Here is a 16,860-nt window from a genome sequence, read left to right as displayed (position 1 = left end):
GGCCGATTGCGTCACAGCGGCGCGACAAAGGATGTCCCAATTCAAAGGCTGCACCCTTCGAAGGCCGCATTCGAAGGCCGGTTGCGTCATCACGGCGTGACGAAGGCTACCCTGATTCAAAAGCGACGCTAAATACACCCTTCATTTCCCCGTGAAAGGAAGGATACATAAATGGATCCTTAGCGGATCCTTAGCAACTGTGACAGCTACAGATGATGAGCGGGAGTAACATTTGAACAGCACTTTTTTATGTTCAACTGGGTTTTATATTCACGTAGTAAGGAGCCCCGTAATACGGAGCCCGGGAAGTCACCAGTGGGAGAAAAAAAAAAATCTGTGGCGACGGTTTTGCAATCTGCCGCTTAGTTTATAAACCTTACTCACGAATCCTAAAACTGTTCGCTCGGTTTAACAAATCGTGCCCACGGATTATTAAACCGTACCCACGAGTTCCTAATCCGCGCTCTCAGATTTGTAAACCCTGCCTTCAGTTTTTGCAATCTGAATTATTAATCCGTGGGATTTGTTAAACCGAGGGAACAGTTTGAGAATTCATGAGTAGCCTACGGTTTATAAACTGAGGGGACGGATTTTTTTTTTTTCTCCCACAGGTGACTCGTAATTACGGGGTTGAAAACCTGTGTAAATATATTCACCATGGTCCATTACATAATAAAAAGAATACACTAGCCTACGAAATTGCATCAAGGTGATATAAGTTGACATTTGAACCTAAGTTAACGCCCAATACTTGAACAGTTTAAAGTGTAATCCGGCAATTCAGGAGTCAGGACGCAGCCTCTGAATTGGGACGCAGCACCAGATCTGGCCATGGTTTTGGCTAAGCCAAAAATACATGACCCGGCGGTGCCGGGGATGAAACATCCTCACCATGTCCTCCAGTAAAATATAAAACATAAAAATGACAATAGCCAATTCTGGCTGCTGTTTACTCAATTATATAAAATTAATTATCAGGATGGCAGCTGTACTCTCGCACCGTTGCTTGGCGCCAGGAGCGGTAATCGGGAACACCTGGTTGCGCAATTAGGAAGGCTACATGGTGCGTCCTTCGAAGGACGCACAGGCTGCATCCTTCGGAGTCCGCGGCCTTCGAAGGATGCAACCTTTAAATTGGGACACAGCTGGTATTTGACAAAAAAAGTATGTCCGAATTCACAGTACTCATAAAATAGTTAAAAAAATACCCGCATGACCTTATTCTTCCGCTGAGATTCTGAAGTGTGCATAGCTACGATGGGCACTTTACTATCCCATGAAGGGAGAGGATTTGTGACTGGCTATGCCCAGAATCGCATACTCTCTTGACTACTTATTTTGAATAAGTAATTACTTTGCGCCTGCTAAAAAGGTATGTTCTGTAGCCTATATTATGAATGTCAATGTGTGTAGTATGAATTTAATCTGGATTTACTACATTCGGCATGTTGTCATTATCATGTGACCTATTCTCTCCCGTGGCCTCATGGGATAGTGTCCATTGTATGCATACTTAAAGGAGCAGTATGTAGGATTGTGGCCAAAACCTGTACTGCAATCACCTTCAAATTTCTGTAGAGCGGTGTATCCCCTTCCCCTCCTCCCTGACTCGAGGTTGCCAGATAGGCTGCAGGATACAGCAGGAACGTAGGCTGATACAGAAGCTTCCAATGGCAAGTGACGAGTCCTACACAAGTTTTTTTCTGTTAATTATGTTTATGCTTCAAATGAGAGATGTTTTGCAAAGTAATTATATATCGCAAAAATGTACTAATGGCGATTAGCCAAATAAAATAGTAAAGATGTACGCTCGTATGTGACAGTACATTGTTAGAACAGTAGCTGTTAGTATACTAACGGTAGGTATCTGTCATTAACGTAAGTACAAGCACAAGCCTCGGTCACTGTGTGTAATCGATATCAAAGATACAGCTATTCATTTAGCTGACACTATAAGTGAAAGTGACCAGCTGTATTTTTTAACTTACTCTGCAGTACACGTCCATAACGCTAAAATATGTGATGTGAAAGATTACATGTCATTCTATTATTTTTGGCTATAGAACTTGCATGATAAACAAGTAGGCTACAAAACGTTCCTAGTGGGACACATTATTCACATCATAGGCTACAATGTGCTTTTCATTGGTGTTATGGACGTTAGAAAAAGTTATTTTACCGTGGAATTGCACCTATAGTGCTTCCAATTCGATGACCCACCTCCTCCATATGAGCTAACGTAACGTTACTTTGCACGAACATGCATAACTTTGTTCGACTGTCATGAATATTTGAAATGTCCATTTACATCAAGTACAAGTTAGCCAAACATAGATGAATCTTACCTGTCCAGAAATTCTTCTCCGTTTTCAGCCGTTTCCATCTTTCAAAGGCATCTCCTATACAGATCCTTGTTTTATTTCGGACTTTGTAACAAAGTATTTCGGATTCATAACGAGTTTGAGTTTATCAGTTTATCTGATTCGCAACGTTAGACTTTTTTTATCCGATTCAGACATGTTTGTAGCTGCAGCTGTGGTAACTAGCAGAGCTGGCAACCCGGATGCCGCAACACTACTGACTTCGTGATTGGTAGATAGGTGGAGGGTGACGCATCAGACCAAAACACAACATGACAACCTCAACATCAGTTAAGGGCTGCAACTTCACTTTTTAAATGACAATATCCTGGCCGGAATACTGTTGTCAGTGATATAAGTATTTGAAATGAACATGATTTCTTAATGTCTAGTGACATATCAGGGCCATTTTATGATTAATTTAAATACATTTCTTACATACAGCTCCTTTAAGAATCTCACCAGAAAAAGTAATCTGACCAAAACTCTTTTAGAAGTACCTCTGGACATACTTTTGTCACACACTCTTTTTTGCCTATTATAGGGAATTATGCGATTTCGGATGTAGCATGGCAGTGGCGTGATGCAACTGATGCTGTAGGTTACGTGTATAAATACACATTTACAGTAGATGTGAAAAATACTAACCATGATTATAAAGATAATTAATGAATTATATTTTATATTGTTGCATTTATTTATTTTCCCTGCAGAACCCCTACCATTTACACTGCTATTTATCTCATAAATTGGTATGGCAATGATGAAATTTATTTTAGCATCAACAAACTTATCTATTCTTGCAGAATCTAAGGGGAAGAAAGAGCAGCACACAATAAAAGTGTGCGTTTCATGGAAAAATGTCACAGGTCGGGAGGGTCGACTCGGTCTACACCCTTCCCTTAGAACATCAGTACCACTGAGGAAACCAAGCAGACAAAGGGAATAAGTAGTTAAGCGGCTTTATTGATTTAAAACAATTTGTTAATCGTAATTTAAAACTTCTTTCTCAGAATCCAACGAGCTGCAGGGGAATGCCACTCCTCAACAGCGGCGCATACCTTGAATGCGGAAGGGCATTAACTGGACAACAGGCGAGTACTCTCAGTACAGTTGACTCTTCTCAGTCTCTCAGGTGCAGAAGGCTTGCGGCTGTGGGGGAGGCGCCGACTGGACAGCAGGTAAGTACTCCAAGTACGGCTGACTCTCTTCCCCGTATATCAGGTGCAGAAGGAATTACGGTTGCGAAGAGGGGGTCGACTGGACAGCAAGTGAGTACTCCAAGTACAGTTGGTTCTTCCCAATACGTCAGATGCAGAAGGCTTACGGCTGTGAAGGGGGACGTCGACTGAACAGCAAGTGAGTACTCCAAGTACAGTTGGTTCTTCCCAGTATAGCAGGTGCAGAAAGCTTACAGCTGTGAAGGGGGACGTCGACTGGACAGCAAGTGAGTACTCCAAGTACAGTTGGTCCTTCCCAATACATCAGGTGCAGAAGACTTACGGTGGTGAGGGAGGCGTCGACTGGACAACAGGTGGGTACTCCAGGTACAGTTGGTTCTTCCCAGTATAGCAGGTGCAGAAAGCTTAGAGGGATAGCAAGAACGTTGACCAGTTGGCAGATGGAAAAATCCAAACAGTCGACCAGCTCCTAATCTCAGCAGGCTTAAATCAACGGTCACTTAATCTCTCCCTCAGAAAGGTCCAAACTGTAACACAAGGCGAGACCGATGGGCACGTGACAGAATTCTGTACAGTAAGCAAGCAGTAACTTCACTTCAACCACACCCGGTGGAACACAGCATTAACACACGTCAATCTCATCCACTCTGTGCAATTTAAAGGAGAACTCCGGGCAATTTTTAAGTTAATCTTGATCGTTATACCTTTGTGAGTACTGTCTATAGAAAAAAAAAAACGAACCGGATGGGTGCTTGCAACACGGAGCTGCGACCGCAAATGCCCAGAGCTCCCCCTCAGCTAAAGCGGCAGTTATGAGGGGAAAATACATAGTGTCTTTGTGCCTCTTAACAGACACAACATGCAATTAAAATGTCTGTCCAACATGAACAGGGCCCTTACATGTGAACAAGATGTGTTTAGTAACAACCATTGTTTAAATTCACCTAAATAGTGTTTTAGACGGCTAGCTGTAGTCTCGTGCTGAAGTCCCGTGGGAACTCAGTTGTAGCCAAAGGTAAATAGTAGTGATGGGAAGTCCGGTTCTTTTCCGCGAACCGGTTCTTTCGGACAGTTTGTTTCAATGAACCGGTTCAAGAAATGGTTCGCATTTGTGCCGTTCCGAATTATGGCAACAGAATGCGAAAATAAAATAACTTATTTTCATCGTCTTCCTTTCCATGACCTCGAGATTCTGCAGTTGTGTCTAGTTGTACTTCAACTTGATGCACAAACTCCCATACAAGTACTACGCGCTAAAGATTACCGTATTTGCAGCGAACACTTTGACAAGGATGACTACACAGACACAACACAGCGGGGCCGGTTGAAGAAAAAAGTGATTCCATTGTAGGGTATGGACCAATCAGACACATACTAATTATTCATTATATACATGTTTATGAAGCTCCTCACACAGCCCAAATGAACAAACACAAGGGCAGAAACAGTGTCATGTTACAGGGCATGATAAGGAGATTTTACGACCTCCGAGGAATGTGGCCACATACTCAAGAGAGAGACTATGAAACAGGAACCCTCTTTAAAACAGACTTTGCTGCATTAATCATAGACTAACTGATCTATAAATGAACATGCATAAAACTGTGAAAGAAACAGTGTAAATGGTTTACTGTCTCGTGTACTATTAGGTATATATTATGGTATGTATCCTGGTATACAACCAACTAACGATCAATGTAACCTCACCTGTATCATGCCTCCTACCTAATTAATCCTCATTTAATGACTCACACTTTGATGTACATCACCTTCTTCTAGAATGCAGTGTGGATGTGTTATAGCTATCTGAGCTTATGAAGGTATAATCATGCTAGGGACAAAGATCCGTAAATCAACTAAGAGCCACTTTCCCTCTCAGACATGTCACCTTTCTGATTGGTCAAGTTCAACCCTTAGGGGAGGATCTTTTCCAGGCCTTATTAGAGACAGTCCACATGTGAACTAAGAACCTCTCTTAGTTCTTTCATCCAGCCGCAACACTGTTCTGGTGATAGTGGGGAACCCCCTCCCCCTCCACGGGGGCCCCAGGGCCCAGCAGGCCTCGATTCCAACCAGATATGGGCTCAGGCAGGAGAGAGATGACTCTCTCACAAAGAACCAAGGACAATCTCAAGAGTTTTGGAACAAAGACTCCAACCAACAACGACTCCAATCACTCATCCTTCCGACTTCCTCACTTCTCCTTGGTGCTCGGCGTGGCCTCAACAGAGTCCCAGGCCTTGACCAAACCAGCCATGCGTTCCTGGAGAAAGAGAACGCTCAACCAACTTCCACTTGACACTGCCGGAACCATCAACGACTTCAATTTTCAACAACTTCAAGAATTGTTCCCATTACAAATGCAAGTATTCAATTCAATGAAATGTGAAAATGAAATTCTGATGGTTCTTCTCATAGACCCTCTTCCGGTTTCCAATTTCATCCTATCACTAACCTATTTATGTATTCATGTGTGTATGTTGTTTAGTTTATTTATATTCATATAAATATCTATATTTAGTTAATAAAACTTGTACATAATATGTATTTGGTTCTGTTTTGTTTGCAATACAAGTCCCTTTACGATCACGGTTTTTGCTACTGGCTCAAAGTACTGTACAGGCGAAGAAATAATTATTCTTCTGTGGCCATGGAAGATACCCTTTTCTTAGAATAAATTAATCAAAAGAGTTCGTTGGAAGAACTGATTAATTGATTGTAATATTAATTCAGCCACATCAAGTTAATCCAATTAACTGACCCAAATATTTATAATTAATAATAACAAGATATTATTGATTATTAATATTTCCAAAAAGCTGAGTTCCTTACACCATGGACGAAGACGTGTGCAACCACTGTGGAGGTTATGTAAACTTTATTTATCCTTCCATTTGGGCACTGTGTTGTGTCTGTGTCGTCATCCTTGAACGACACAAACGCGAACCATTTCATCTTCACCTACACACTGCTATTTACCTTTGGCTACAACTGAGTTACCATGGGACTTCAGCGCGAGACTACAGCTAGTTGTCTAAAAAACACTATTTAGGTTAATTTAAACAATGGCTAAGTTGCTAAAAGCATCTTGTTCACATGTAAGGGCCCTGTTCATGTTGGACAGACATTTTAATTACATTTTGTGTCTGTTAAGAGGCAAAAAGACACTCTTCATGTATATGCCCCCATGACTGCCGTTTTAGCGGAGTGGGAGCTCTGGGGCCTCATGTATCAATATTGCGTACGCACAAAATCTTTGCTTACGCCAGCTTTCACGCTCACGGTCGGATGTACTAACAGTGAAATTAACGTGAGAATGTGCGTTCCTCCACGCCAAATTCATGTCTGGCGTACGAACATTTCTCATCGTTTTTGTCCGTTGGCGACTCTTACATGCAATGAAGTTAAGTTGCAAACATTACACAACGAATTGTTCTACAAGTCTATCGCACTACCACCTGTGGGGAGCATTGCTATTAATTAGCAATTTATAAAATAATTTACATATATTGTCACACCAGCCTTATGGGAATATTCTATCAATTATGCAATTAAGTAAGAACATATAAAAGCATATGCAAATTGATACAACCCTTAGTCTATGGCAATGGCAGCTTTGGCCTTATTAGAGGACATTGCTATGGCAGAATCCGAAGAGAACGAGTTTTTAGGGACCATAATGATTTTCTGGCCCAGGATGATGACTTGCTTATCAGCCGTTTTCAATTTCCAAGGGCTGTCCTCTTGGAGCTCTGTGCAGAGTTGGGTCCGAATCTAGAGAGAGAGACAGCGAGGAGCCACGCAATACCCGTTCCCTTGCAGGTGCTGACAACACTTGGTTTCCTCGCAACTGGTTCTTTCCAAAGGGAACTGACAGACGGCTCAGGAATAAGCCAGTCGTGTTTGAGCCGCGCAATGCCAGCGGTATGGGTCGGGATCATCCGCATGTCTACCAGGTATATAACGTTCCCCTATGATGCAGTTGACCAGCCAAACATTAAAACGCAATTGCAGCGATAGCCGGTTTTCCTAATGTAATCGGAGCGATCGACTGCACACTCATTGCTATAAAGGCGCCATCTGAAGAATAATTTGCATATGTGAATCGGAAACATTTCCATTCAATAAATGTGCAGATAATATTGGTTACCTTCGTGGCAGTCCTGTAGTAAATCCGAGTCTCCCACAGCAGCAGATACTACTCCAGAGAGTAAGGTGTCACTCATAACTGAGGCAACTAAGGGTGTAAGTTCATCGACCCCTTTACCACTGCCTGTTCTGCCCACACTTTGTCGGTGCGCAGCAGTTCTCCATTTAACGTCCAGCTTTATATCAGACCATTTCTTTTTAAGGTCATTTACAGTGCGACTTTCAGATCCCACCGCATTGACGGCATCAGCCAAACTCTCCCACTCATATTTTTTCCTTTTGTTATTAATTCCGGAGGACAAAGTTCCAAATATTATTTTTTAGCACCTCCGATTCACTTTCTGTAAAGTTTCGTCTCTTGCCGCTTGCTTTAGCCATTTTCTTACTCCTTTCTTTTGCCAAAGTGGACTCATTACCATATTTAAATGTATTTAATTAAGGGAGGATACTGGGTGGGGCGTTATGCTCGTGCATGTGCGCTCATTTTTACGTTAATTGGGATGTACAAAGAGAATATGCGTGGGATCCTTCGTACGCAGAGATTCATACATCTGTTTTTTTTGTGCGTACGGACAAAGTTGTAAATGTGCGTACGCACAAAAAAAAACAGATGTATGAATCTCTGCGTACGAAGGATCCCACGCATATGTTTTAGTATGAATTCAACGCAAGTCTTTGTACATGAGGCCCCTGGGCATTTGCGGGAACAGCTCCGTGTTGCAATCACCAATCCGGTTCATTTTTTTTTCTATAGACAGTACTCTAGGTATAACGATCAAGATTAACTTAAAAATTGACCGGAGTTCTCCTTTAAGGCCACAGCCCACCTCCTCGCTCTAGACAGCGGAGGCAGAAAGACGGAAGAATTTAGCGACTACAATCCCTAGTCACAACAGCTGTCTTCTCCTTCAGGCATCTGGCTCCTTTTTCTATGTCACTTCTCCTCATATATATACTATTTTTGTGTGTAAATCACATGTAATACAGCCAGTAGAAGGTTGGTACTCATCTTCACCCCGGTAAGTGGACTCGATAATATTTTATAGATGACTTCTTCCTCTGCCTCTCTGTTCTCCGCCACCCAGTTCTTCATAGCGGATCCCTTTCCACGGATCAATCTCACCAGCCGATTTGTCCCACAGAAATCTCTCAGCCTACCTCAGCAAGAAGAAGAATTAGGACGCCACAGCAATCCCACACCACCACCCACAGTCTCTCAAAGCTTTGCTTTTATCTGTTCCTAAAGGCGGCGTGTCCCAATCATCACACAGTCGCTTAATGCGCCGCACCTGCTGTCACTTTGCCATCAGCGGCTGCTGTTACTATGGTAGCGACGCATCCGAGGCTGGCTTGGTGTTCGGTTGAAACCGCTCCGGGTGGAAACATCCCTCCGCGGACTGTTTAGTTCCGTCTCTAGTTCGTCACCTTGTGACAAAAACATGATCCTGTTTTCTCTCTTGAGATACATGTGTTTGTCTGTTTATGTTGAGTGCTGCAAAGAGCGCTCTGAGCCTAGAAAGACTGTAATCATCTATGGACTGCGACAGAAGACATTACAACTCACTTTGAGTTTTGTAAACATAAATATAAGAATCATTTGCTGTCTGTTGTTGCCAGTGTGTTTGTACTTACCCTATAGGTAGGGTAGTCACATTCATTTAAAACTCTTCAGATTCAAATGCCTGCTGACGTTTCAAACACAGATTCGCTTTGAGGGGGTGAAAGCTTCAAATCAAGCATTATATCTCATCCATGGCTTGATATGTTGTTTCTATACACAATCAGGGGCGTCACTAATATTTCAGTTAAGAACATCTAGATTGGACAAAATAAGGAAAGACTGAAATCTCCCAAACTGATAACCAGGACATTTTCTAATCATAAAATGTAAAAAAAAAAAATTAAAAAAATGTCAATGGCATCATAAATGTATAGCTTCTTAAGCTTAAATCATGGTAAAATGAATGTTTTTGATTTTTCATGCAGTTCAAATTAATGCATGTGCAGGGGTGATAGTTGAAAAAATACCTGAGCCTGAACTTTTTTCCCTGGGACAGATGCATAAGGGCGAGTTTATCCTCCGCTATTTTCTGACACAAAGTGATGAGCGATTGTTCTTCTAGTCTTCTTATATTGTTGTCATATATTTTTTGTCATTATTTTTTGAGAATGCAAGACACACACAAACACATGCCTATCTTCATAATTCTTGACTTCTAAAGTTTTTTGAATTCGACCCAAATCCTAAATTTCACTTGCACTGCAATGTATTTTTTTCATGATTAATATTGCATTGCAAAATAATGTGTGCTTGTCAACTAGTCTAAAATTAAGAAACACCTAGAAAACAGTAAACAAACATTTGTACATTTAAGATAGTTCTACTTAATTTTTTATTCCAATATCCAAATATGATAGCCTACTTGATAAAAAGAAAAGAAAAAAGGGCTTTTATTTGTGGCGTGCTGTCTTTGCATTTGAACATTGCACATTTTAAACAGGACACGCATTAGCTGAATAAACCTTAGCCAATACAAACATACTTATAGAAAATAGTAGACAATGAATAGACAGGAGTCCTGTCACAGGACCAATAATAGCAAATAGCAAAACGAATCACTTATTCTAAAAAGAATATCAAGTAGCCTATATGTTAGAAGAATCTGACATAGGGCTGTGTTAATAGTAAAACGTCCGTCATTTAACGAATTTTAAAAACACTGGATGGATAATAAAAAATGCTTTCTGGCATTTTGACAGGAAAAAAACCCACAACCAAGAACAAAATAGTTCGTCAATTTTTATTTTGCAATTATCATCTCTCTCTGTGCGCGCGGTCTGTGTTTGTGAGAGAGAGAGAGAGAGAGCGCAGCACTGATACAATGGTTTCTTATCCACAAGTAACGCGCTAGTTTTCATACAAAATTATTATGTAACATAATTAGGTATTTTAGTTATTATAACACAATAACGTAACACATGCAGGCTACGTTTCTCAACACTGAGAATGAATAAATAAACGCCTGTTTGCAGACTCGCGCTTATCCGTAAATTAATCCACAAATCACAGCACTTTCATAATCAGTAAGCCATAGCGATTTTAATTTTATTAAGATTTATTGTTCATCAATACTTAAGCTTTTTATAATTTGCATGGCTGTATGATGTCTTCTTCATATCTGAGTGACATGAATGACGGAGTAGGCCTATTTTAAGATAACCCATGCGATTGCGATCAATCCGTGTGATAATAGAATCCAGATTAAGTTAACTCAATACAATACTTCAACTTTCCACATTCACCCCAGCCCGTTTACCTAAAGGAGTCAGAAGTACCGTGACTACTGTAGCGTACTGTCCTCGCTCATGAACTCAGTCAGAGGCGGCCGCGGGAGTGGAAGCAGGATCGAGCGGACTTCTTTATTGCTGTCGATTTTCAGTCTCTTTTTAATGATAGGCCTTACGCATCTTTTAATCACACCCGCTTGCTATTTGGGGAATGAACCCAGCGCTATGATTGGTCGAACTCCGCTTCTTTTGCTGTAGGTTTTTTTTTTTTTTTTTTGCAGACACGTCTGTACGCCGGAAATCCGGCGTGGCGCCGGAGCGCTATCAGGCCTGCATGTGTAGTTGGGGGAAACAAAAATGATCAAAAAGGCAATTGGCAGTTTTAACTTTAAAGGTTTGTGAAGTTGATTGTAATGTCAAATTGCTGGAGTGCAATGGTGTACAGGTTTTCAAGATCTGACCGACAGCTTTCTGTTTCACTCAGACTCTGTCAGTGATGGTGAAACTGATAGCGTTGTTGAGCTTTAACATCCCAACATTATCAGTGTCAGTTAGTGTCTGTGTGAGATTATGTATAGCTTGTTAGCATATTAGCTTAGGCCACATTTGTTCCGTCCTAAAGGCCTTTCTCTCCTACACACACACACACACACACACACACACACACACACACGCACGCACGCACACACACACACACAAAGAAACTCTGTACATTGTACTTGCATCAATGGCCTTTAGCATGTGTGTCCAGTGACAAGGTCATAATAAAGACTAACTGCATCACACACACCATACAAACAGACATGAACACTTATCTGGCATCACACCCAGCCACATATTTCTCTCTCTCTCTCTCTCTCTCTCTCTCTCTCTCTCTCTCTCTCTCTCTCTCTCTCTCTCTTTTACACACAATCACACAGACTGTTATTTTGCCTTGTCTCCCTCGACTCCCCTCAACTCTCTTCTCTCTGTCCCCGCTAACGGTCATCTAGTTGATAAATAATTCAGTGCGACAGGTTCTCTGGCAGCCCTATCTTAAGTAAGCAAAGCCTCTGATTTAGCAGTGTCACCCTCATGCTTCTAAAATCCAAGGTCATCTCTTGTATACGACAAGCGCTGCTGGACAGAGTCATACTGCTGTTGCTTTTTTTTATGGCTAAAGTCAAACTGCTAGTGCTTCATGTTCAACAAATGAGACTAGTGAGTTTGCTCAGAAATTACAGTAGGCTACAAACAGTCTTATTGGAAAAACATGCCTATACCAAAAAACAAAACAAACAAATACCACCGGTGTTTATCGACCCGGGATTTCATTCACTACCCTTCTCCTCGTTCATTTTTTTTAAAAGTTAGCCAACTATCTTCTTGGTATTCCTCAATCTATTCATTGTTTTCTGATACATTTTTTGGAAAAAGTCGCTGATGACCCGAGGTATGTATTAGTGTAAATATTTTTTTTTCTGTGCAAAAATAATTAAATCACAGGTTTTTTTTTTTTTCCTCAAGATGTCTGATACACAATGATGACATGTTTCACACATAATTCAAGTGCTTGGGTACGAGCTCAGAAAATTGTAGAAGAAAGCTAAAATAGCAAGTGCGTTTTTTTTAATCTCCCATATGCTTTTGTTTCCACTATCGGTTAGGTTTAGGATAGGGTTTATGGTAGGCTAAGTATGTTATTTTCAGATATTATTAAGCATTACCCTTTTAGCGTACCTTACTGGATATTTAATTTCCAAACTGCCCCGATACCTACAACAATTGTATCTTACTAAATGTAACAAAACGTTGCCAAAATCTGTTTTGGATAACACTGGGCATGCTTTTAGTGCCACTCTCTGGGCATTTCACTTTGAAAGTGTAGCAAAATGTCCAAATGTTATTTTCATTGGGCCAAAACAGTAACTTAAAGGTAGAGCTCACACACACAGCCTGAAATATACAATTAGGCATTTCTCTTTATCTCACTCTTTCTTGCTGCCTTCAGGCCATGTTGAAATGATCTCATATATAAGAAAAGCTCACAATGTCATATTTACCACTGGGAATAAGCCCAGACTTTTCAAGCTGTTACTGTGTCAGCGTATGAATCATGGCGGAAGTGAATTTGAATTGGGGAAAAAATTGTTTCAATTAAATGTAAATGTTGACTAAAGTTTTTGTGTACTTTTGATGTATAATAGTGATAAAGCCTGCCAAATAAACTTACTGAAACTAGGCTTGTGTGACATTTCAGTCTTTGTGGCAGCACAAACACTATAAAATTCACAGATATTGCAAAGTTATGCAGAACTCTTTATATACATTTGCTCTTTATTTTGTTGAACAAGTGGCGAAAAAAAAACTTGTCTTTATCAGTAATTGAAAAGGAAATAAATAAATATTTTTTATATATATGTTTATATGCGAGTATGTACTTTTCAAGATGACTTCACAAAAATATTTTTCATTTTAAATTCAGTTTGTCTGGAATAATCTAATCACTGGACCTGTTTACACCTGGTATTAAGATGCGTTTTGGTCTATCGGATCACAAGTAGACGAGGCAGATGCATACCTGTTTACACCTGGCATTTTAATCTGTCTTGTTCACTTACAATCACTTCTGTCCTGATTTCTTCGAAGGGAAGGGTCTATGGGTGGGTAAATGCATGTGATTTTTCAGATCTTTTGATCTAATGGACAAAATAAGCTTGTGCAATTTACATATGAATATGCACGAAGAAAACAGGAAAACATACTAACGCTTGTTAGAAATCAGGAATGGTCCGAGAACATTGTGCTTGGTACGTTTTTCGTCTGGCTAGCGCGGTTCCCATAATATTTACACGTTAGGTCAGTAGGCGGAGAGCAGGCAGTACTTTTGTGGCTGTTCGAACACATTTTGACCACATGAGCGTTTACACTTCGAAAGCAATCCAGTCAAATGCGTTTTCAACTACCTATAGAAATAGTCGAAAGTGGACAAGCTCAAAATGTTTTAGACCCCGTTTACACCTGTTTTTTGCGTCGTCCACCTGTGATCCAATCGACCAAAACTAACATCCTAATACCAGGTGTAAACGGCCATTGATAACCCAGTTTATTAGGACGTACATTTGACTAGCCAGCATGTGGATGTGGTTGTTTTGTTTTACTTGAAGAAGTAGTTTTGATGAGAGAGCACTGATACTTCCCTCCGATTACAAAATGACTGTACTGTAGGTTTCGAAAACATTGTAACCAGTAGACTGTTTTCTGCATGGAAGGGCAGGAATGTGAGATTTCAATGGCTCTCTGTTTATAACCTGCCTACATTACTGAGAGTTTTCTCAAGGTGACTGAGCTCAACATAGTTTTAATATTTAATCTTAAACACAAACACACACACACACGCACGCACGCACGCACGCACACACACACACACACACAAACATGCTTACACTGTTCACCTTGCTGTTTGGTCATCCAATCGTGTTCAGGGTGCTGATTTTAACTATGACATTGCAGGATACAGTTTGAGTGAGGGGTGTCACCCTGATAAATCCTCGTCTGAAAGGTATGATTACCATACCAGCCTGAGAATCATTTTCCCAGTTAAGAATGCAGCAATCATGTCACATGTGTATCTCTCTGCTGTTTATAATCAGAACTAGCCATAACAAATTTGTTAATTGGGTCTGTGCCCTAATACTGACAAAAGGCTAGAAACACTCCATGTGTGTGTTTGCATCTACACCTAAACATGTCATTTAAACATATAGCAACTGGCAAATTTTGTGATTTTACAATCTATAATGACTGGAAAGAGGAGTTTAACATCAAACACAATCAGTTTGACTGGATTGTTGTGCTGTTCAGGGGAAAATGAGCTCTGCTTAGCATGTGGCTTCTGGTTCCTCCTTCCTCTGTTTAATGGTCTAGAATGATTGAGTGTTAGGGTATAAAATTCTCTCTCCTAATGGCTGAGGGTAGAGGGAATAGAAGAAGGGGGTTGGGCGGCAAGACAAAGACACATCTTCCCCCATAAAGGCTCCATGCTGGGGCTGTCACCAGCTCACACACATACACACAAACTCCACTATCACACTGTCTTCCCTTTTCTCACCTCTCAAATGTGCATTTGGCTGGGTCTGTTACAGAAGTGTGCTGGCCAGGCCGGGGAACTGTGCAATCTATATAGGCAGGGGGAGGGAGAGAGAGCGATAGAGGGGAAAGGGTAAAGAGACAGACCCAGCCCTCTCGGTGGCCATTACGCCAACTAGACTTGGATCAATACTGGTTGTAAGTATGACTGAGCTCACGCTGAAAGTCTTCTGCAGACCGGCATATAATGACAGCTGCATTGTACAGAGCATTGCCAGCCCATGAATCACAAAGGGAGTGAGAGAATAAGAGAGGAGTAGTAAAAACAATGGGAATCCCCCTTGAAGATTTGGTAGCATTTTTTAACACTTTGGTTTTTCTTTTTCTCCTGCATCTACTGCTGCAATACTGATGTGACTGGACCACAGTCATCCATTGACTTTCATCTGTAGGGATCAAAAGGTCTTCCTGTAGTCGTGTGATATGGATTTAGAAAGAAACCACACCTTCTTTGTCTATGTCAGGGCGTTGATTTTTGTTCGCATTTCTCTCTCTCGCTTTTTTTTCTCTCCCTTTCACCACTTTATCGCCATTCAAATCAAGACAAATGACACTTCCACCAGAATAACGTTGCAAAAATCTAACAATAAAAAGTAAATATAAAAAAAAGAAATTAAAGTAAATATTTGGTATTGTAGTATATTAATTTCTCTGAAACACTCCAGCCAGAACACAAGAATATCAAATTATCACACAACATTTTTATCAACACATTTTAGCACACTGTGTGAAATGCTGAAATGCTCCCACTTTGTCTATTTGCGTGCTTTCCAATTTTAATTTTTTTTTAGAAAATGTAGGGCTGGGACTTTGGTTGTTGACTTTGGTCCATTAAATTTTGATTTGGATGGAGGCAGATCATAATTCGAGTTGCAGTTGATTGAAAGGGGCAGTGTTTAAGCAATTGGACTAAATTATTGGGAAAGTCTTGCATACATCACCAGAGAGTCTTTCATTTCACCGGAAGATTGAGTTATGACATATTGATTAAACATTACAAGATAAATAAAAAAGAAACATGCATGGCTGGATCATTAACAATAAGATCAAATAGATAAAGTGAATATCCATTTCATGGCAACTTTAAATATTTTTAAATAACACAATACTTTCAATACATGTGCCAGATTTGGCGTTAATTTATACCAATGAAGGGAATTTTATATTATGGGGAGACAGGGAAGTGAAAGATCAAATGTCCTAATGTGTCAGGAAAAGGAAAACACGTTGAGTTTTGTGCCAAGGCTCCAGTATAGAACACATAGTGCTGGTGTATCCAAGCACTGCAGCTGTGGCTGCACAACTATGCACTGTGTAGAGAGCCTTTAAATCAAGATGCAAGCAGGGCCTCTCATCTCTTGTGCATGAAAGCTAAGGAAAAGAGAGGGGGAAAAAGGGAGGAAGGGAGCGAGAGAAAGTTGAAGGAAGGCAGGAACCTTGCTCCCCAAGCACAGTAAGATGGGCTGAGGAAACAGGACACCTTGTACTGAAAATTCCTCACACTGGACCTCTCCCCTCCATTCTGCAAACCAGAGTTTCTTTTTGATGACAAACAGCAGTTTGTGTAAAAAACCTTAAGAACTTATAGTGCAAGATATTATAGAGTTTGAATAATAATAAGTAAAATATTTTGAAAAATGTGTATAACGAACTTTCTTCAAAATATCTATATATTCTTTTTTTTTTGTTCTGCAATATAAAGGAAGTTATACTGGACAGGTTTGGATTGACGAGAGTGAGTAAATTAGGACAGA

This window comes from Siphateles boraxobius, unplaced genomic scaffold, assembly GCF_051911475.1.
Source record: "Siphateles boraxobius isolate OS27281-9 unplaced genomic scaffold, OSU_SipBor_1 130, whole genome shotgun sequence".
NCBI lineage: Eukaryota > Metazoa > Chordata > Actinopteri > Cypriniformes > Leuciscidae > Siphateles > Siphateles boraxobius.
The sequence above is the reverse complement of the archived record's forward strand: the minus strand, read 5'-3'. Positions refer to the sequence as shown.